Genomic DNA, 18,132 nt, shown 5'->3' with positions numbered 1-18,132 from the left:
AAACAGCAAAGTCTGCACATCAAAGAGTCTCAAATATCCCTCTACCATCACCCTCTGCCTCCTGCATGTCACTAATTTTGGATCAGGGCATCAATGTGTACTTCAACAGTTTCCTCATTTCCCCTTCCCCCACCTCACCCTAGTTCCAAACTTCCAGCTCAGCACTGTCCCCTTGACTTGTCCGGACTTGTCCTACCTGCCTATCTTCTTTTCCACCTATCCACTCCACCCTTTCCTCCCTGACCTATCACCTTCATCCCCTCCCCCACTCAGCCATTGTACTGTCTGCTACTTTCTCCCCAGCCCCACCCTCCTCTAGCTTATCTCTCCACACTTCAGGTTCACTGTCTTTATTCCTGATGAAGGGCGTTTACCCGAAACGTCGATTTTGCTGCACTTTGGATGCTGCCTGAACTGCTGTGCTTTTCCAGCAACACTGATCCAGAACCAGTTTTGGATCTGACAAGCTACTTTGCCTTTTATTCCACAGCCTCTTACTTTCTTCTCCAGCTTGCGATGTTGAACTTTATCAACAGCCTATGTAGAGCGCATTAAATACATTAAAGATAACATTAATGTATTCCTACTGTCACATTTAAGAGAGAGGGAAAAACAGCTGGTGATGGTTTAACCTGAGGATCACCATGTCTCAGAAGCGTGGCAAGATTGATAAAGAGAGACCTACATGATCACCACAGCCAGTGCAGGAATTGAACCCATGCTATTGGCATCATTTTTTGCATTGTAAACCCTGCTAAACTGGCCAGCTGAGTTAAATGCAAATTTTTATCACTCCAATTTGTTGATGTCTTCAGCATGACCTGAAAAGACTTCAGCCTTTCAACCCCCTTTTCCACAACCTATTTGTTGTATATTTCTGCTGCAGAGTGTGATTGCACGTGCCTGGATCTGGTGACACACAAACGTGGGTCTGCTGGCCTAGAGAATTCAGTATTCTAAATATCAATGAGATCCTCCTCATCTTTCCAAACTCTATTGAATACAAACCCAGAGCCCACAATTATCCCTCATATGACAAACCCTTCGTCCCCGAGATCATTCTTGTAAACTTCCTTTGGCCCTCTTCTAGACCAGCACACTCTTCCTCAGCTATGGATACAAAAACTGTTCACAATATTCCAAATTTGGCCTTAACAGCTTCATACATCCTAAGCAGTACATACCTACTCATTTCTAGGCCTCTCAAAATGAATGCTAGCATTGTATATTTCTTCCCAAATGGCAAGTGAACCTGCAAGTTAACATGAAAGGAATCCTGAATTAGGATGCTTTGTGCTTTAGTTTTCTGAAACCTTTCCCCACTTAGAAAATAGTCTACCCATGTGTACTTATGTCAAAGTGCATAACCTCACAGTTCCCACAGCGTATTCCATCTGGCACTTCTTTGCCCACTCTCCTCGTCTATCCAAGTCCGACTGCAATCTCCCTGGTGAACCTTGTGAAGCCACAATGTAGGACAATTTGCATTCTAATCAGCAAAAAAAAACTAGTACCAGACAGAAATATATGATTCCATAGCCAACATATCAGATCTAAAATCTGCAGGCCTGCTATATGCAGTCATGAGAAGAATGGGCAATTAAACAATTCATTGAAGGAGGAACTTCCACCAATATCTCGGTCCACAATAATGGGGACCCAACATATCATTGGAAAGATGCGACTGAAACATTCATCACATCCTTCAGCTAGAAGTGCTGAGTGGATGATCAAACTCAGCCTCGTCTGGAGGTCTCCAGCATTTCACCTGCCAGTCTTCAGCCAATTGGACACACTCAATGTCTTGTCAAAACTGGTTGGAAGCAATGGACACAGCAAGGCTATGGATCCCAACAACATTCATGCAGAATCATAAAATCATACAGTACAGAAGATGTTCTTCAGCCCACTATTCCATTTCTTGCACATGGCCCATAGTCTACAATGTTGTGACACTTCAAGTGCTCGTCCAAATACTTCATAATAGTTATGGGGTTTCTTGCATCAACTACCCACCCAGGCAATATATTGCAGACTCTGACCACCTTCTGGATGAGAACATTTTTTCTCAAATTCCCATAAACCTCCTGCCTTTCACACTAAAATTGTGCCCCCAAGTTCTTGAAATTTCAATTAAGGGCAACATGAACCTCAATTCATGCTGTTCATTTCCCTCATAACGTTATACATCTCTATCAGCTCCCGCATTCAAACTTCACTGCTCCAAAGAAAACAACTCAAGCTTATCCAGTGTCTCTTCAAAGCTAAAATGCTTCATCACTAGTGAACTTCCTTTGTATCCTGTCCAGTGCAATCACATCCTTCCAACTATGTGGTACCTAGAATTGCACACAGCACTTCGGCTGTGGCCTAACCACAGTTTTGTACAGCTCCAACATGACCTCCCTGCTCTTATTATCCATGCCACATCTGATAAAAGTAAGTAACCAACATCTCTTTTTTAGATTCCCCATTAAACTGTGCTTTCAGGAATCTGTGGATAATAATCCCAAGATCACCCTGTCCCTCGATCTTCCTTGTGGCTTGTCATTCATTGAGTACTTCCTTGTCTTGTTCCTTCTTCCAAAGTGCATTGCCTCACATTTATCAGGGTTAAATTCCATCTGCCACTGATCTGCCCATTTGACCAATCTGTTTATAAATGCCTGTAACTTAACACCTTCCACCTCACTGTCAATCATCTGGCCAAACTTCCTGGAATCCACAAACTTATTGAACATCGCCCCCACATTCTCACCTACAGCATTTATGAATATCTCAAACAATAACAGACCCAGCGCTGATCCACCTCCACCTTCACACACATACCTATAATGTTAAGTTGAGAGCTTTGTCCCACCCCAATCATGTTTCTGTGATGGAAATGACATTGCAGCTCCTTGGGTCAATCCATACCCTTAGTTCATCTGTCTAACATCTAACACTCCTGGCAGTACAGACCACACAGCCTCATCTTATGACCTTGAGACACAGCACAGACTTGCTCTGACTTGGTTCCTTTTCTAAGGTATGGGCTCCAGCTATGCTAGCCTCTTTGTTGGACACATTGAACGGTCAACTTCTGTAGTTCCACTGCCACCATTCCCCACCTTTTCCTCTGCTATATTGATGACTGTAAAAGTGCCACCTCATGCTCCCATGAGGAGGTAGAGCAGTTAATCAACTTCATGAATACCTTCCACCCTGATTTCAAATTCACCTGGACCAAGTCAGAAACCTCCTTACCCTTCCTAGACTTCTCTATCTCCATTTTCAGTGAATGACTCAACACAGGCATCTACTTAAAATCCACTGACTCCCAAGCTACCTAGACTACATGTCCTCCCACACCTATCCTTTAAAAACGCTATCACTTACTCCCAATTCATCCGCCTCTGCTGTATCTGCTTCCAGGCAGAGTAATCCCACTCTAGAACATCACGGGTTCCCTCCTACTTTGGGGACTCAGAAAAGAGATGCCCTGTCCTTGAGGCTCATTGTGCAAATTTTCATTTCTGCAGTTTGTTGATGCCTTTGCAACCTGCAGCATGACCTGAAAAGACTTTAACCTTTTGACAGCTCTTTCCACAACCCATCGGTTTAACATTTGTGTTCCAGATAAACTGCTGAGTCTTATCTCAAGTGTGACATTATGTGGTACACTGTCTTCAAGTGCCATCTTTTATTCTTCTGGGTTGAAATACACATTGACTTAGTTTTCAATCTGTTCGCACTTTCACTGTTGCCACATCTCCTGTCATTTTCCCTCAATATTGACTTTTTCGACTGAGAGGAATAACTGTTTCTTGTGCAAATGTCCCTAATCATCTTAAACAACTAAATCAGTGCCCCTCCTCCCGACCTTCTTTGCTCTAAAAAAAACAACCTGAGCCTATCCAGTCTCTCTTCAAAACTAAAATGCTCCAACTCAGGCAACATCCTGATGAATCTCCTTAGCATCCCCTCCACTGCAAATCACAGCCATCCAGAACTGTGGTGACTAGAATTGCACACTGTATTTTATCTGTGGCCTGTAAGATTTGTACATCTCCAACATACCTTCCCTGCACTTATAATCTATGCCACATTTGATAAAAGGTTTCCCATATGCCTTCTAAACTATCCTATCACTCTTTCACGCCACCTAAAGGGATCAAGCAAAATAACATTTCACTGTTCCTCTGAGCTTCCTCATGTCTGGTCATTTATTGAGTGTTCTCTTGTCTTGTTCCAAAGTACATCAACTCACACATTTCAGGGTTAAATTCCATCTGTCACTGATCTGCCCTAATGACTAACCCATTTAAAGTAAATTAATTTGGTTGCTCATTTGAATTCAGCTCTCTTGCCAGTGATAATGACTCATCTCAGTTGAGTTTGAACCTATTCCAACATTGGTGTTGTTGTCAAGTGTATAATAAAAACCAAACACCAAGGAAGTATAATTTCATTGAGTGTAGATCAACAGAGAGATCACTTGGAAATTTGGTAAGTGAGGGTATTTTAAGGTTAATTTTAAGGTTTTTTTTAAAAATCTAGCTTGGTTTACATTTACAAAGTAATTAAAATCACTACTAAAGTAGTTTCAGCCTTTGTCAGGAATAAACAAAGTCTGATTCATACAGACACTGTTAGCTTATTCCATTGCTTTTTTGAAACCAATCGTAAAGAAAGCAATGCTAGTTTACCTCGACCAAATTTCAGTAGATTTTCTCATTAAATTCACAATGTCAGCAAAAAATAAAGCAGCAAATCATTGAGTGTAGCTCTATGTGTTTTGGGAATTGGTGGATAAGTGAAATTTAAGTGTTCATGGCTTTCTAAAATCTAGTCGAGTTGCATTTAATGCTTAACAATAATTTACTATTCAAGTCAAACTTCTTAGAGGACGCTTTAGGGAACATCTCCAAGATACCCGCACCAATCAACCACACCGCCCTGTGGCCCAACATTTCAACTCCCCCTCCCACTCTGCCGAGGACATGGAGGTCCTGGGCCTCCTTCACCGCCGCTCCCTCACCACCAGATGCCTGGAGGAAGAACACCTCATCTTCCGCCTCGGAACACTTCAACCCCGGGGCATCAATGTGGACTTCAATAGCTTCCTCATTTCCCTTTCCCCACCTCATCCTAGTTTCAAACTTCCAGCTCAGCACTGTCACCATGACTTGTCCGGACTGGTCTAACCTGCCTATCTTCTTTTCCACCTATCCACTCCACCCTCTCCTCCCTGACCTATCACCTTCCTCTCCTCCCCCACTCACCCATTGTACTCTATGCTACTCTCTCCCCACCCCACCCCCCTCTAGCTTATCTCTCCATGCTTCCAGCTCACTGCCTTTATTCCTGATGAAGGGCTTTTGCCCGAAACGTCGATTTCGCTGCTCGTTGGATGCTGCCTGAACTGCTGTGCTCTTCCAGCACCGCTGATCCAGAATTCTTCTCATCATAGCTGCAAATGTGTTACTGGTCAAAGCACAGCAGGTTAGGCAGCATCTCAGGAATAGAGAATTCGACGTTTCGAGCATAAGCCCTTCATCAGGAATAAGAGAGAGAGAGCCAAGCCGGCTGAGATAAAAGGTAGGGAGGAGGGACTAGGGGGAGGGGCGATGGAGGTGGGATAGGTGGAAGGAGGTCAAGGTGAGGGTGATAGGCCGGAGTGGGGTGGGGGCGGAGAGGTCAGGAAGAGGATTGCAGGTTAGGAGGGCGGTGCTGAGTTGAGGGAACCGACTGAGATAGGGTGGGGGGAGGGGAAATGAGGAAGCTGGAGAAATCTGAATTCATACCTTGTGGTTGGAGGGTTCCCAGGCGGAAGATGAGGCGCTCCTCCTCCAGCCGTCGTGTGGTTGTGTTCTGCCGGTGGAGGAGTCCAAGGACCTGCATGTCCTCGGTGGAGTGGGAGGGGGAGTTAAAGTGTTGAGCCACGGGGTGATTGGGTTGGTTGGTTCGGGCGGCCCAGAGGTGTTCTCTGAAGCGTTCCGCAAGTAAGCGGCCTGTCTCACCAATATAGAGGAGGCCACATCGGGTGCAGCGGATGCAATAGATGATGTGTGTGGAGGTACAGGTGAACTTGTGGCGGATATGGAAGGATCCCTTGGGGCCTTGGAGGGAAGTGAGTGTGGAGGTGTGGGCGCAAGTTTTACATTTCCTGCGGTTGCAGGGGAAGGTGCCGGGGGTGGAGGTTGGGTTGGTGGGGGGTGTGGATCTGACAAGGGAGTCACGAAGGGAGTGGTCCTTGCGGAACGCTGATAGGGGAGGGGAGGGAAATATATCCTTGGTGGTGGGGTCCGTTTGGAGGTGGCGGAAATGGCGGCGGATAATACGTTGTATGCGCAGGTTGGTGGGGTGGTAGGTGAGAACCAGTGGGGTTCTGTCTTGGTGGCGGTTGGAGGAGCGGGGCTCAAGGGCGGAGGAGCGGGAAGTGGAGGAGATGCGGTGGAGGGCATCGTCGATCACGTCTGGGGGGAATCTGCGGTCCTTGAAGAAGGAGGCCATCTGGGTTGTGCGGTGTTGGAATTGGTCCTCCTGGGAGCAGATGCGGCGGAGACGAAGGAATTGGGAATATGGGATGGCGTTTTTACAGGGGGCAGGGTGGGAGGAGGTGTAGTCCAGGTAGCTGTGGGAGTCAGTCGGTTTATAATAGATGTCTGTGTTGAGTCGGTCGCCCGAGATAGAAATGGAAAGGTCTAGGAAGGGGAGGGAGGAGTCTGAGACAGTCCAGGTGAATTTCAGGTCGGGATGGAAGGTGTTAGTAAAGTTGATGAACTGTTCAACCTCCTCGTGGGAGCACGAGGCAGCGCCGATACAGTCATCGATGTAGCGGAGGAAAAGGTGGGGGGTGGTGCCAGTGTAGTTGCGGAAGATGGACTGTTCCGCATATCCTACGAAGAGGCAGGCATAGCTGGGGCCCATGCGGGTGCCCATGGCAACTCCTTTAGTTTGGAGGAAGTGGGAGGATTGAAAAAAGAAGTTATTCAGGGTGAGGACCAGTTCAGTCAGTCGAAGGAGGGTGTCAGTGGAAGGGTACTGGTTAGTGCGGCGGGAAAGGAAGAAGCGGATGGCTTTGAGTCCTTCGTGATGGGGGATGGAGGTGTACAGGGACTGGATGTCCATAGTGAAAATAAGGCATTGGGGACCGGGGAAGCGAAAATCCTGGAGGAGGTGGAGGGCGTGGGTGGTGTCCCGAACGTAGGTGGGGAGTTCTTTCTCATCATAGTCAGGAGCAAATTATCTCCCATATGGAAAGGCAGCTGAAGTTTGGTGATGTACTAGTTCATTGGAACAACATTCTATTCACAACAGTGCTGGGTCAGCTCTCCATAATTTCACCTTGGAGAAATATAAGCAGTTTTGTTAATTGCACATTTTAAGCAAGCACAAAGACTACACAAATCTCTGAATGATGGTAGTCAATGAGTGAGGTAGCAAATTGGTGATTGAGGAAGTTTTTAAAGTTTAACTTTCAGGGTTAATTTCCAATGCAGACCAGTTTGAATTTTGCATTTACCTGCAAAGTATTGTTAAAGTGAAATGGTTTTTGATTAGAGTTCAACAGAAACAAGCTCCCATTTGGAAAGGTAGTCATTTTTAAGTAATTAGCTTAGTAGTTACAGATGGGTTTCTCTCAGCAGTAGTGCTGACTTCTCAGTAGAATTTCAGCAAACGCAACCAGAGGTTTATTTCTTTCCAATACCTTGAGTTTGACAATTCAGTGGGAGAGTAAGGTTATATTAAGGCTTAATTATGAGTGACATTGTGCTTACAAATTCTCATCTGATTTGAACTAATGATTTGAAAACAATTTGCTCCAATGGTCAAGTTTCTGACTTAGATACTGATAACCAAGTCTGTTTTAGACCAATAACCAGTTAGTAAAGTTGGTGATGTGCTTGAGTGAAGTAATTCTATTACAGATGACTTTGGATGATTGGTTTGTGATGCAGAGTAACACCAACAGCTTGGGTTCAAATCCCACAGGCTGAGATTACTATGAAGGCTGCTCCTTCACAACTGTTACCTTCATCAGAGGTGTTGTGACCCTATTTGTTGTTACTTTATTAATACTCTCTGCCAAGGGTTTTGGGATGTTTCTGTATTATACCTTTGTTGATACTCTGTCTAATCATACTTCTCATTCTCTAAGGCTTGTGCATCTCTATCTTGGCCTTAGCAAAGATGAAATCACCTTCGTTCTCTGTAAATGCTATTAACGCCTTTTGAACATTTTGATTTATGTTATACTCATAACCGTGCTCTAGTCCAATGTTTCCACTCTTCTTCTGCTCACTGAACATGTCTCTGCTTATATCAGAGGAGCATCACCACTGACACCTTCATCATTAACATATTCATCTTATTCTAAAATCTTGCTAATGCACTAAGTAAGACAGGAAATGAAGATAATGACTAGTCACAAAGTTCAGCCTGACACAGACTATGTGCATGGGGATTGGGTGGTCAAGGTTACTTCAAGTGTTCATTGAAAGATGTCTTGGCATTGCAATTCAGTATTAATTGTAAAAATTGTTATATTTTAACTGCTGGTCAAATTGGGGTCAATACTATCTCTGAGGATGCTGAAACTGATGGAATCAGTAATCATAATTCCATTGAAAATTATGGAGAGAGTGACTGGATTCTCTGTTGTTGGAGATAGGCATTGCTTGATATTTGCTGAAAATGTATTGCTGGAAAGGTGCAGCAGGTCCGGCAGCATCCAAGGAGCAGGAGAATCGACATTTCGGGCATGAGCCCTTCTTCAGGAAAGAAGCCCTTCCTGAAGAAGGGCTCATGCCCGAAACGTCGATTCTCCTGCTCCTTGGATGCTGCCTGACCTGCTGTGCCTTTCCAGCAACACATTTTCAGCTCTGATCTCCAGCATCTGCAGTCCTCACTTTCTCCTAGATTGCTTGATATTTGTGTGATTTGAATATATTATCACTTACGTCATAGAGTCAAAGAGTCCTACAGCATGGAGCCAGGCCCATCAAGCCAAACTGGTCCATGCTGACCAAAATGGCCATCCATGCTATTTCCCTGCACATGGCCCATATCCTCCTAAACCTTTCCTATCCATGTATTTGTCCAAATGCCTTTTAAATATTACTAACGTGCATGCCTCAATTATTTCCACTGGCAGCTCATTCCATATGCATACCATCCTCTGTGTAAATAAAGGTTGACCCTCAGGTTCGCTTTTATTCTTTCCCCTCTAACCGCAAACTGATAGCCTGAGTGTGTTCTGTTCTGATGTGAAAGGTTGCTTGTCTTTCCTGTACTTCTTGTTACTTGACCTGGATGATCTTCATGAATGTCTGACAGTTTAAAACTTGGTTTGTCTGAATGTGTGTCTGATTAATCATTTTGTCTTCGAATATGATTTTGTCTCTTTAGTCTCATGGTTCTTTCTGCTGTATACACTAAGATTGTTAATCTCAGTAAGAAAAATAAACACATGCCAGGTTTTATCAATGAACAAGTAAATTATACATTAATGCAAACATATCTTTCAATATCATGCAAAAAGCAGATTAATTACTCATGATAATTTAAAATATATTGTCATGTACTGCCTTCAGCTGGGCATGTTAAAGCTGATCTCTTTTTGATCATGCATTCTCACGAGTTCAAGTTTAGAGAAATTTGGTCCATTCCAAATGAACTACCTTATGTCACATACTTTTGGCTTATTACATTCTGTGAGGCTTCTGTGTTGGATCAATGATAATCTTGAACTTGCTATCCTGGGAGCACTTACTTAGTTGGAAATAGGAAGTTGAGATTTTAAACTTTCTTCCCATCAGCAATTCTAATGCTACTCAGCCAAATTGCGACACAGGAGATCCATTCTTCAACAGTAGGGTTTGAAATCTTTATAGCTTTTCAAGGGCATTTTAATCATAGCAGTGTGATGGTGGTATAGTGGTAAGCATAGCTGCCTTCCAAGCAGTTGACCCGGGTTCGATTCCCGGCCATCGCAATGCAGCGTCTTATAAATCGTTCTGTTTGTATATTTTTACTGTTGGACTGAAGCTACATTGGTGATATCATAACATGTATAATTACAATATGTTCTGCAAATCATTTGAAATATTCATTTGCAGACTGTAGTCTGTTATCAGGAAAAGCCAGGCTTTGCAGAAATCTGCTTCAATGTTCTGATGGCCCTTTTTGACATCATCATGCAACATCTATTGATTTAATCAAACTTGAAATCCACTTGACAATAATGAAGCAAATCTGAATAAACCCATCTATGGACAATCCCTTGGTTATTTGGAAGATTTAGTTGACATTCAAAATTGTTCTGCTTGCTTTATTTTACCTATCACTCAGTCATATATTCAGCCTCTGACCATCTGGAAAGTTCTGACCCATTCTAATAACGAATAAAGACATGAATTTATCCAGCACTTCTCTCTCTCTCTCTCCCTCTCTCTCTCTCCCAGACTGGAAGGTCAAACTATGTCTGTGTGCATAGGAGAAGGGGAGCAAGTGTAATTTCTCCAATGCTGTTGAGAGAAAAGAAACAAAACTGCAAAACATTATTCAGGCAGTTTTTAAAGTTATTGTATGGTTTTATGTATGAAAGATGCTGGGGCCTGACTGGCTTAATGTCTTTCTGCAGAATCAACAAAGCTACGGGAGAATGATATGGGAAGACAATAAACGACACAACCTGGAGCACTGAATGGGAACACACACATTTACTGTGAGAATGAAACATCTTGGAGATCTGGTGTGTACAAGATGTACCATTTGTAATGTATTAAATACTGGTTATTGTGGTTCTGTTACTGAATGAGGTGTGATATAGTCAGTGATATCACAACACCTCCTTTTCACAAAGAATCTGACCTCCTTTACCAATCTGTTTCTGGCAAAGTAGATTCTCCATTCATTTTAAATCTATTTTCATTCTGTTTGTTCTGTCAAACAGCCAGTCCTAATGGTTGGGGCACTGTCCATGTGTCTGCTGTACTTTCCAAATATAAAGCATGGGCGGGTTCACCTGCACCAAACCAAGAGAAAATTTCAAAATGACGGGATAGTTCTGAGAGTACTCAGCACACCAGCTGCGTGAATTTGTCCCCGACCCTCACTTCCCACAGCGAGGACTAAAACCTGGGGTCAGTGGAAACATAGATGTCAAGGTCATATCTTATTAAAATCATTGCAAAACTGAGGATTAACAAGTTGTATTGTAAAAGTGGAATGAAGCCTAGTTAAATATCAGATCCAATTTCAAATTTCACCTTCTGGCCTCAAAAATAATTCATGAGAAGACTTTGTACAGATACCTTCCATTTTCTCAACAGCCCTGTGGACTGGCTATTTGACCATAGATGACATCTAAGCCCAAGGTCCTGAGGCCAATTCTATCCCCACCTGCAACCTCAACCGATACTAAGGAACCAGGTCAGGCTTGTGCTTGAAACACGAGACCTTCATGATTGGGATGGTTCAGTTCAACAGCACCAAACCGAACCAACAGGAGGAATGTTTAACCCACTCCCTTCATGGTGAAAATGTTCCTTAAGATTTTTATGATCAGAGAAGATTATCAAATTGTTTCTCGTGAAATGAGGCACTTGTACAGAAACTGTTGCAGTTTTAGTTGTTGGATGATTGACCAGAAAGATACTTGAGAACCTTGAGGCTCCCCACCCACCTTTATACCGGACTGAGAAGAAATGGATGGCCCCTTATTTACCGCTTTTATTCTGTCAAACAGTAAACATAGGGGAGAAGCGTCAGCTTTGCTTTCACTTCACTGCACATGTGTGGAATATAGCTCTGTGAGATGATCAACCCTCATCCTGCACAATCTCTATTCAAAGTCAATCATTTAATGAACGAAAGTCCATATGTTTGACATTTTGAGCAATGGAGAGTTTAATGAGCTCATCAGTGTATTCCGCGAATTGAAGCAGATCGCGCGACTACAGCGTAAATTGATGAAAGAGATAAAATTGAAGAAGCTGAAGAAAGTGATCATGACCTGAGAACTGCAACAATCGATTGGCGTAAAGTTTACTTACTCCAGTGGAAATAAGGTAAAAAAAAACAGAAGAATTCTTCATGATTACTAAGTGCACGCATTAGTTTCAGAAAAAAATTTGGAAGTTATGATGAGCTTGTAGGAACCATTAAGAAATTTGAATTTTAAATCTTATTTACATGAAAATGATTCTACTGTTCTTTGTTGCAGTTGTTTCTGAGCAATGGTTATGGTCAGGCATGGGAACGTGGTGTGTGTAATCGATGTTAATGTTCATTCTTTTACTCAGAGACTAGAAAAGTTTTGTTCCAAAAACAAATTAAGATATTTGAAAACACTTTAAAATTGAAGACTTCCACTAAAATTCTAACAGAATAAATAAAAATTTAGATCCCACTTGACACAACTGAATAATGTCTTGTGATACCATGCCCAGTCCTATTCAGAGAATATTTTGGTGGATACTCTACACCTCAACTAGTAAACTTCAATCGCACTTCAGCTCTGTTGGACAGTGAACCTCTATCACTCATTCTCTCCATCCAGACAAGGCTGATTTCTGCATGGTTGGAGAAATGGTTGGACTCTCCAACCGGGCAATGCCTTAGCTGGAGAGTCAACGGAATCCCCTCTTTTCATGAAGGCTCAATGGATGAATTGTCACTCAGGCACTGAACTTGACACCAGCAGGACTGTCCTCAGATGAAGGGCCTGAGGATCAGCCATTGCAATGCAATCAGGGGCTTGAGTCCCTGTGGAAAAGAAGGACAGTGACTGTCAGTCCAACTCCAACCAGAGATCTTATAACAGAGCTGGATAACAGGCCAACAGTGAGTGACTGAGTGCGAGGAAGGGAGTCACACAACACAGCACTGGGCAGGGGAGGCAACGCAGTCAGGGCATCTCTTAGCATCTGCCTCCTTCCCAAAGCTGCATGGTCCTTTGATCAGACACTTTCTATCATTTAAAATGGTCATTTTTTCCACAGCAAAAGATGGCTAATCCAAGATGGAGAATGGGAGAAAATCGTGGCTGTAAGAGCTGCTCCTTTTTTGAGATTTTTACAGTGTTAGAGTTGAATTCCTCGAATTCTTGGAGCAGTAATTACTCTTTTCTAAGCTGTTGCTTTGTTTTGGAACTTCGGGGGAAAAAACAAAACAAAGGGTAGGTTTAAAAAAAGAGTGGAAATTAGAGAGCAGGTACCACATGACAGGTGAAGAAAGGAGCGGCGAACCTGCACCGGACCAAGAAGTGAACTTGCACAGCTGACTGGCTGTGCTGTGTAGTTTTAAGCATCTTTAGACATTAGAGCTTTCCCTTAAAAAATAAACAAACAGTGAAATTCACAGCTGACGTTGGAGGGATCTCTGGAGAACCGCTCAAGCAGGGGAACACCTCCGAGTTTTGTTTGAAAGACTAACTTACTGTATTTTTGAAAATCCAAAATGCGTATGTTTATATGTTTTATTGAGACCTGTCTCTTGATTAAACTTTCTGAAAACATAAAACATAAATACCAAGTTATCATAGAGCAATGTTTTTGGAGCAGTAAAACTGTGCGATTTTTCCGCTGTAAAATGTTAAAGTGCAAAGACAGCCGTCAGTAGTGATGTCCTTTCCGATCTGATGTGGGAGATTAGGGAGAATTTTAATGTTACGTCCTGCAGACATAACCATTAGTGTGTTTGGTTGTGAATCCTATGGGAGAGCATAGATAGGTTAGAGCGGCAGTCACAGCAATGGGGAAGTTACAGGAGCCAGGGGTGTGATATAAAAGATTTTGATTCGGCCACATTTGGAATACTGCGTACAATTCTGGTCACCATATTACCAAAAGAATGTGGATGCTTTGGAGAGCCATTCCTGATGAAGGACTTTTGCCTGAAACATCGATTTTCCTGGTTCCTCGGATGCTGCCTCACCTGCTGTGCTTTTCCAGCATCACTCTAATCTAGACGCTGATCTCCAGCATCTGCAGTCCCGACTTTTGCCTGCTTTGAGAGGGTGGAGAGGAGGTCCTCCAGGATGTTGCCTGGTGTGAAGGTGCTGGCATTGAAGAGAGGTTGTGTAGATTAGAATTATTTTCATTAGAAAGACAAAGGTTGAGGGGGCACCTAATTGAGGTCTACACAATAATGACAGGTATAGACAGTGTGGATAGCACAAAGCTTTTTACCAGAGTTGGGGGATTCAAATACAAGGGGTCACGAGTTCAAAATGAGAGGGGAAAAGTTTAATGGAGATAAGCGTGGAACGTTCTTTACACAGATGTTGGTGGCTGCCTGGACCGCATTGCCAGCAGAGATGATAGAGGCGGTGATGATAGCGTCATTTAAGATGTATCTAGACTGATAAATGAATGGGCAGGGAGCAGATGAATACAGCTCTTTAGAAAATAGGTGACAGGTTTAGATAGAGGATATGGATTAGCGCAAGCTTGGAGTGCCTGTAACTGCGCTGTAATATTCTATGTTCTTTGTTCTTTTGTTCTTGATGGATGGCAATTTCAAAAAGGTAGAAAAATGCAGATGCAGTTGGGTAGACGGGTTACCTCGAGGAAAGACAAGAAAGGCAACAAGTGGCGCAGGAGACTTCTGTGGCTATTCTTATCCCAAACAAGTATGTTGTTTTGGAAAATGTAGGGGTTGATGAACTCTCGGGGAATGTAGCACTGATGCCCAGGTTTGTGGTATCGAGACTAACTCTAATGTAATGAAAAGATTTGTCAGGTTGCAAGTGATCAATTGCGAAAGGGAACTGTCTAGGCAGAGACATAGACAGATGTTTCTGCCGTTGACAATGAGACATCAGAATGGTGTGTTGCCTCCCTGGTGCCAGAGTTAAGGAAAACACCGAGAGGGTGCAGACTATTCTCAACTTGTGCAGAGACCAGCAGGAGATGGCTGTACACATTAGGGCGACATAGGAAGAGGAAAGGATACAGTTTTGAGTAGAGAAAATAGGAAATTTGGCAGGCGGTTAAAAAACAGGTTTTCACGTGTAGGAATACCTGGATTACTCCAAGTGCTACGAGCAAATGAGGGTCGGGTTAGGATAATAGAGCAGATGCTTTTTTTCTACATCAACTCCGACACATCAAACGGAACCTTCATGCGCATCTTCCTTGTTTTGGAGCTGATGGTGATGTGGCAGTGCGTGTGGGAGTGTCGGTGTCTGCGGCTTGTGGTGGGGTGGATTGTGTCGAGCAGAGAGTGGATGCTGGGGGTAGGGACTGTGCGTGGTGTTGGAGGGATGATGACGAGGCTGCCTCATGAGCACCGTTCTTACTTGGGCGGTGCTGTGTTGTAAGCTTGCTGATGGCTTGGACGGTGCCAGAGGTGTGTGTTGAGGAGGGTTGTTACAGTAGAGAGAGGACGGTGCGACAATGGAGTGGGGGTGATGAAGAGAGATGGCGGCTTGGAATCGGCCCTGCACAGCCGGGGCTGCCAGTCTTTCCCACTGAATTGTGTGGATTGTGTCAGAATGGCTGCGCGACAGTGTGAAGCGTGAACGTCTTACCCGGCTCAGGCCGGAGCCGGCCAGGAGCCCGGGTAGCTCAGTCGGTAGAGCATCAGACTTTTAATCTGAGGGTCCAGGGTTCAAGTCCCTGCTCGGGCGGGTCGCTTTTAAATTGCACTGCCACGGAACAACAGAGAAGGCGGTGCGAGCAAATCAGACTCAATGGCCCTCCCGTTCTGGCGGTGGCGGAAGCAAGCACAGGCCCGTTTTGCCTGCATTTCCGAACTGTCGCAGGTGCTGCCAAACTCGCGGTGTTTCTCCCGCAACGCGTGACTTCTGTTTGAATTGATCTCTTTCAGATCCTCCAAATTTGCGAAATCAGAAATTAGCATAGAATCCCTCGACTGTGGAAACAGGCGACCGACTCTCCCAAGAGCATCCCCCAGGCAGCCAAACCCTTACCGCATGACTATGCATTTACCCCGAACAAATGCACCGAAACTACACATCCCTGAAAACAATGGGCAATTTAGCATGGCCAGAACACCGGAGCTGCACACTTTTGGTCTGTGGGAGGAAAGCGGATCCGTCGGACGAAATCCACGCAGACACGGGAGAATGGGCAAACTCCACGCAGGGAGTCGACCGAAGTTCGAATCCGACATGGGTCCGTGGCGCTGGGAGGCAGCAGTGAAATCCTGATTATATTTGCACATGCTGAAGTTTCGATTTATGGAGACAGCTCTCATCGATGGTCTGCCTTTTTTCTACATCAACTCCGACACATCAAACGGAACCTTCATGCGCATCTTCCTTGTTTGGAGCTGATGGTGATGTGGCAGTGCGTGTGGGAGTGTCGGTGTCTGCGGCTTGTGGTGGGGTGGATTGTGTCGAGCAGAGAGTGGATGCTGGGGGTAGGGACTGTGCGTGGTGTTGGAGGGATGATGACGAGGCTGCCTCATGAGCACCGTTCTTACTTTGGCGGTGCTGTGTTGTAAGCTTGCTGATGGCTTGGACGGTGCCAGAGGTGTGGGTTGAGGAGGGTTGTTACAGTAGAGACAGGACGGTGCGACAATGGAGTGGGGGTGATGAAGAGAGATGGCGGCTTGGAATCGGCCCTGCACAGCCGGGGCTGCCAGTCTTTCCACTGAATTGTGTGGATTGTGTCAGAATGGCTGCGCGACAGTGTGAAGCGTGAACGTCTTACCCGGCTCAGGCCGGAGCCGGCCAGGAGCCCGGTTAGCTCAGTCGGTAGAGCATCAGACTTTTAATCTGAGGGTCCAGGGTTCAAGTCCCTGCTCGGGCGGGTCGCTTTTAAATTGCACTGCCACGGAACAACAGAGAAGGCGGTGCGAGCAAATCAGACTCAATGGCCCTCCCGTTCTGGCGGTGGCGGAAGCAAGCACAGGCCCGTTTTGCCTGCATTTCCGAACTGTCGCAGGTGCTGCCAAACTCGCGGTGTTTCTCCCGCAACGCGTGACTTCCGTTTGAATTGATCTCTTTCAGATCCTCCAAATTTGCGAAATCAGAAATTAGCATAGAATCCCTCGACTGTGGAAACAGGCGACCGACTCTCCCAAGAGCATCCCCCAGGCAGCCAAACCCTTACCGCATGACTATGCATTTACCCCCGAACAAATGCACCGAAACTACACATCCCTGAAAACAATGGGCAATTTAGCATGGCCAGAACACCGGACCTGCACACTTTTGGTCTGTGGGAGGAAAGCGGATCCGTCGGACGAAATCCACGCAGACACGGGAGAATGGGCAAACTCCACGCAGGGAGTCGACCGAAGTTCGAATCCGACATGGGTCCGTGGCGCTGGGAGGCAGCAGTGAAATCCTGATTATATTTGCACATGCTGAAGTTTCGATTTATGGAGACAGCTCTCATCGATGGTCTGCCTTTTTTCTACATCAACTCCGACACATCAAACGGAACCTTCATGCGCATCTTCCTTGTTTTGGAGCTGATGGTGATGTGGCAGTGCGTGTGGGAGTGTCGGTGTCTGCGGCTTGTGGTGGGGTGGATTGTGTCGAGCAGAGAGTGGATGCTGGGGGTAGGGACTGTGCGTGGTGTTGGAGGGATGATGACGAGGCTGCCTCATGAGCACCGTTCTTACTTTGGCGGTGCTGTGTTGTAAGCTTGCTGATGGCTTGGACGGTGCCAGAGGTGTGTGTTGAGGAGGGTTGTTACAGTAGAGAGAGGACGGTGCGACAATGGAGTGGGGGTGATGAAGAGAGATGGCGGCTTGGAATCGGCCCTGCACAGCCGGGGCTGCAAGTCTTTCCCACTGAATTGTGTGGATTGTGTCAGAATGGCTGCGCGACAGTGTGAAGCGTGAACGTCTTACCCGGCTCAGGCCGGAGCCGGCCAGGAGCCCGGGTAGCTCAGTCGGTAGAGCATCAGACTTTTAATCTGAGGGTCCAGGGTTCAAGTCCCTGCTCGGGGGGTCGCTTTTAAATTGCACTGCCACGGGAAAACAGAGAAGGCGGTGCGAGCAAATCAGACTCAATGGCCCTCCCGTTCTGGCGGTGGCGGAAGCAAGCACAGGCCCGTTTTGCCTGCATTTCCGAACTGTCGCAGGTGCTGCCAAACTCGCGGTTGTTTCTCCCGCAACGCGTGACTTCTGTTTGAATTGATCTCTTTCAGATCCTCCAAATTTGCG

General features: G+C 45.2%; 4 non-coding genes across 4 annotated transcripts; all 4 read left to right on the top strand.

Moving 5' to 3' along the window:
* Positions 1-9,907: 9,907 nt before the first annotated feature.
* Positions 9,908-9,979, top strand: trnag-ucc (transfer RNA glycine (anticodon UCC)). Its single transcript has one exon. It is a non-coding gene; the product is annotated as a tRNA-Gly (tRNA).
* Positions 9,980-15,546: 5,567 nt separating this feature from the next.
* Positions 15,547-15,619, top strand: trnak-uuu (transfer RNA lysine (anticodon UUU)). Its single transcript has one exon. It is a non-coding gene; the product is annotated as a tRNA-Lys (tRNA).
* Positions 15,620-16,693: 1,074 nt separating this feature from the next.
* Positions 16,694-16,766, top strand: trnak-uuu (transfer RNA lysine (anticodon UUU)). The gene has a single exon. It is a non-coding gene; the product is annotated as a tRNA-Lys (tRNA).
* A 1,077-nt stretch (positions 16,767-17,843) lies between these two features.
* On the top strand, positions 17,844-17,916 carry trnak-uuu (transfer RNA lysine (anticodon UUU)). The gene has a single exon. It is a non-coding gene; the product is annotated as a tRNA-Lys (tRNA).
* The last annotated feature ends 216 nt before the right edge of the window (positions 17,917-18,132 follow it).

Source organism: Hemiscyllium ocellatum, chromosome 28 (genome assembly GCF_020745735.1).
Source record: "Hemiscyllium ocellatum isolate sHemOce1 chromosome 28, sHemOce1.pat.X.cur, whole genome shotgun sequence".
NCBI lineage: Eukaryota > Metazoa > Chordata > Chondrichthyes > Orectolobiformes > Hemiscylliidae > Hemiscyllium > Hemiscyllium ocellatum.
Note: the sequence above shows the minus strand (reverse complement) of the source record. Positions and strands in the feature narration are given on the sequence as shown.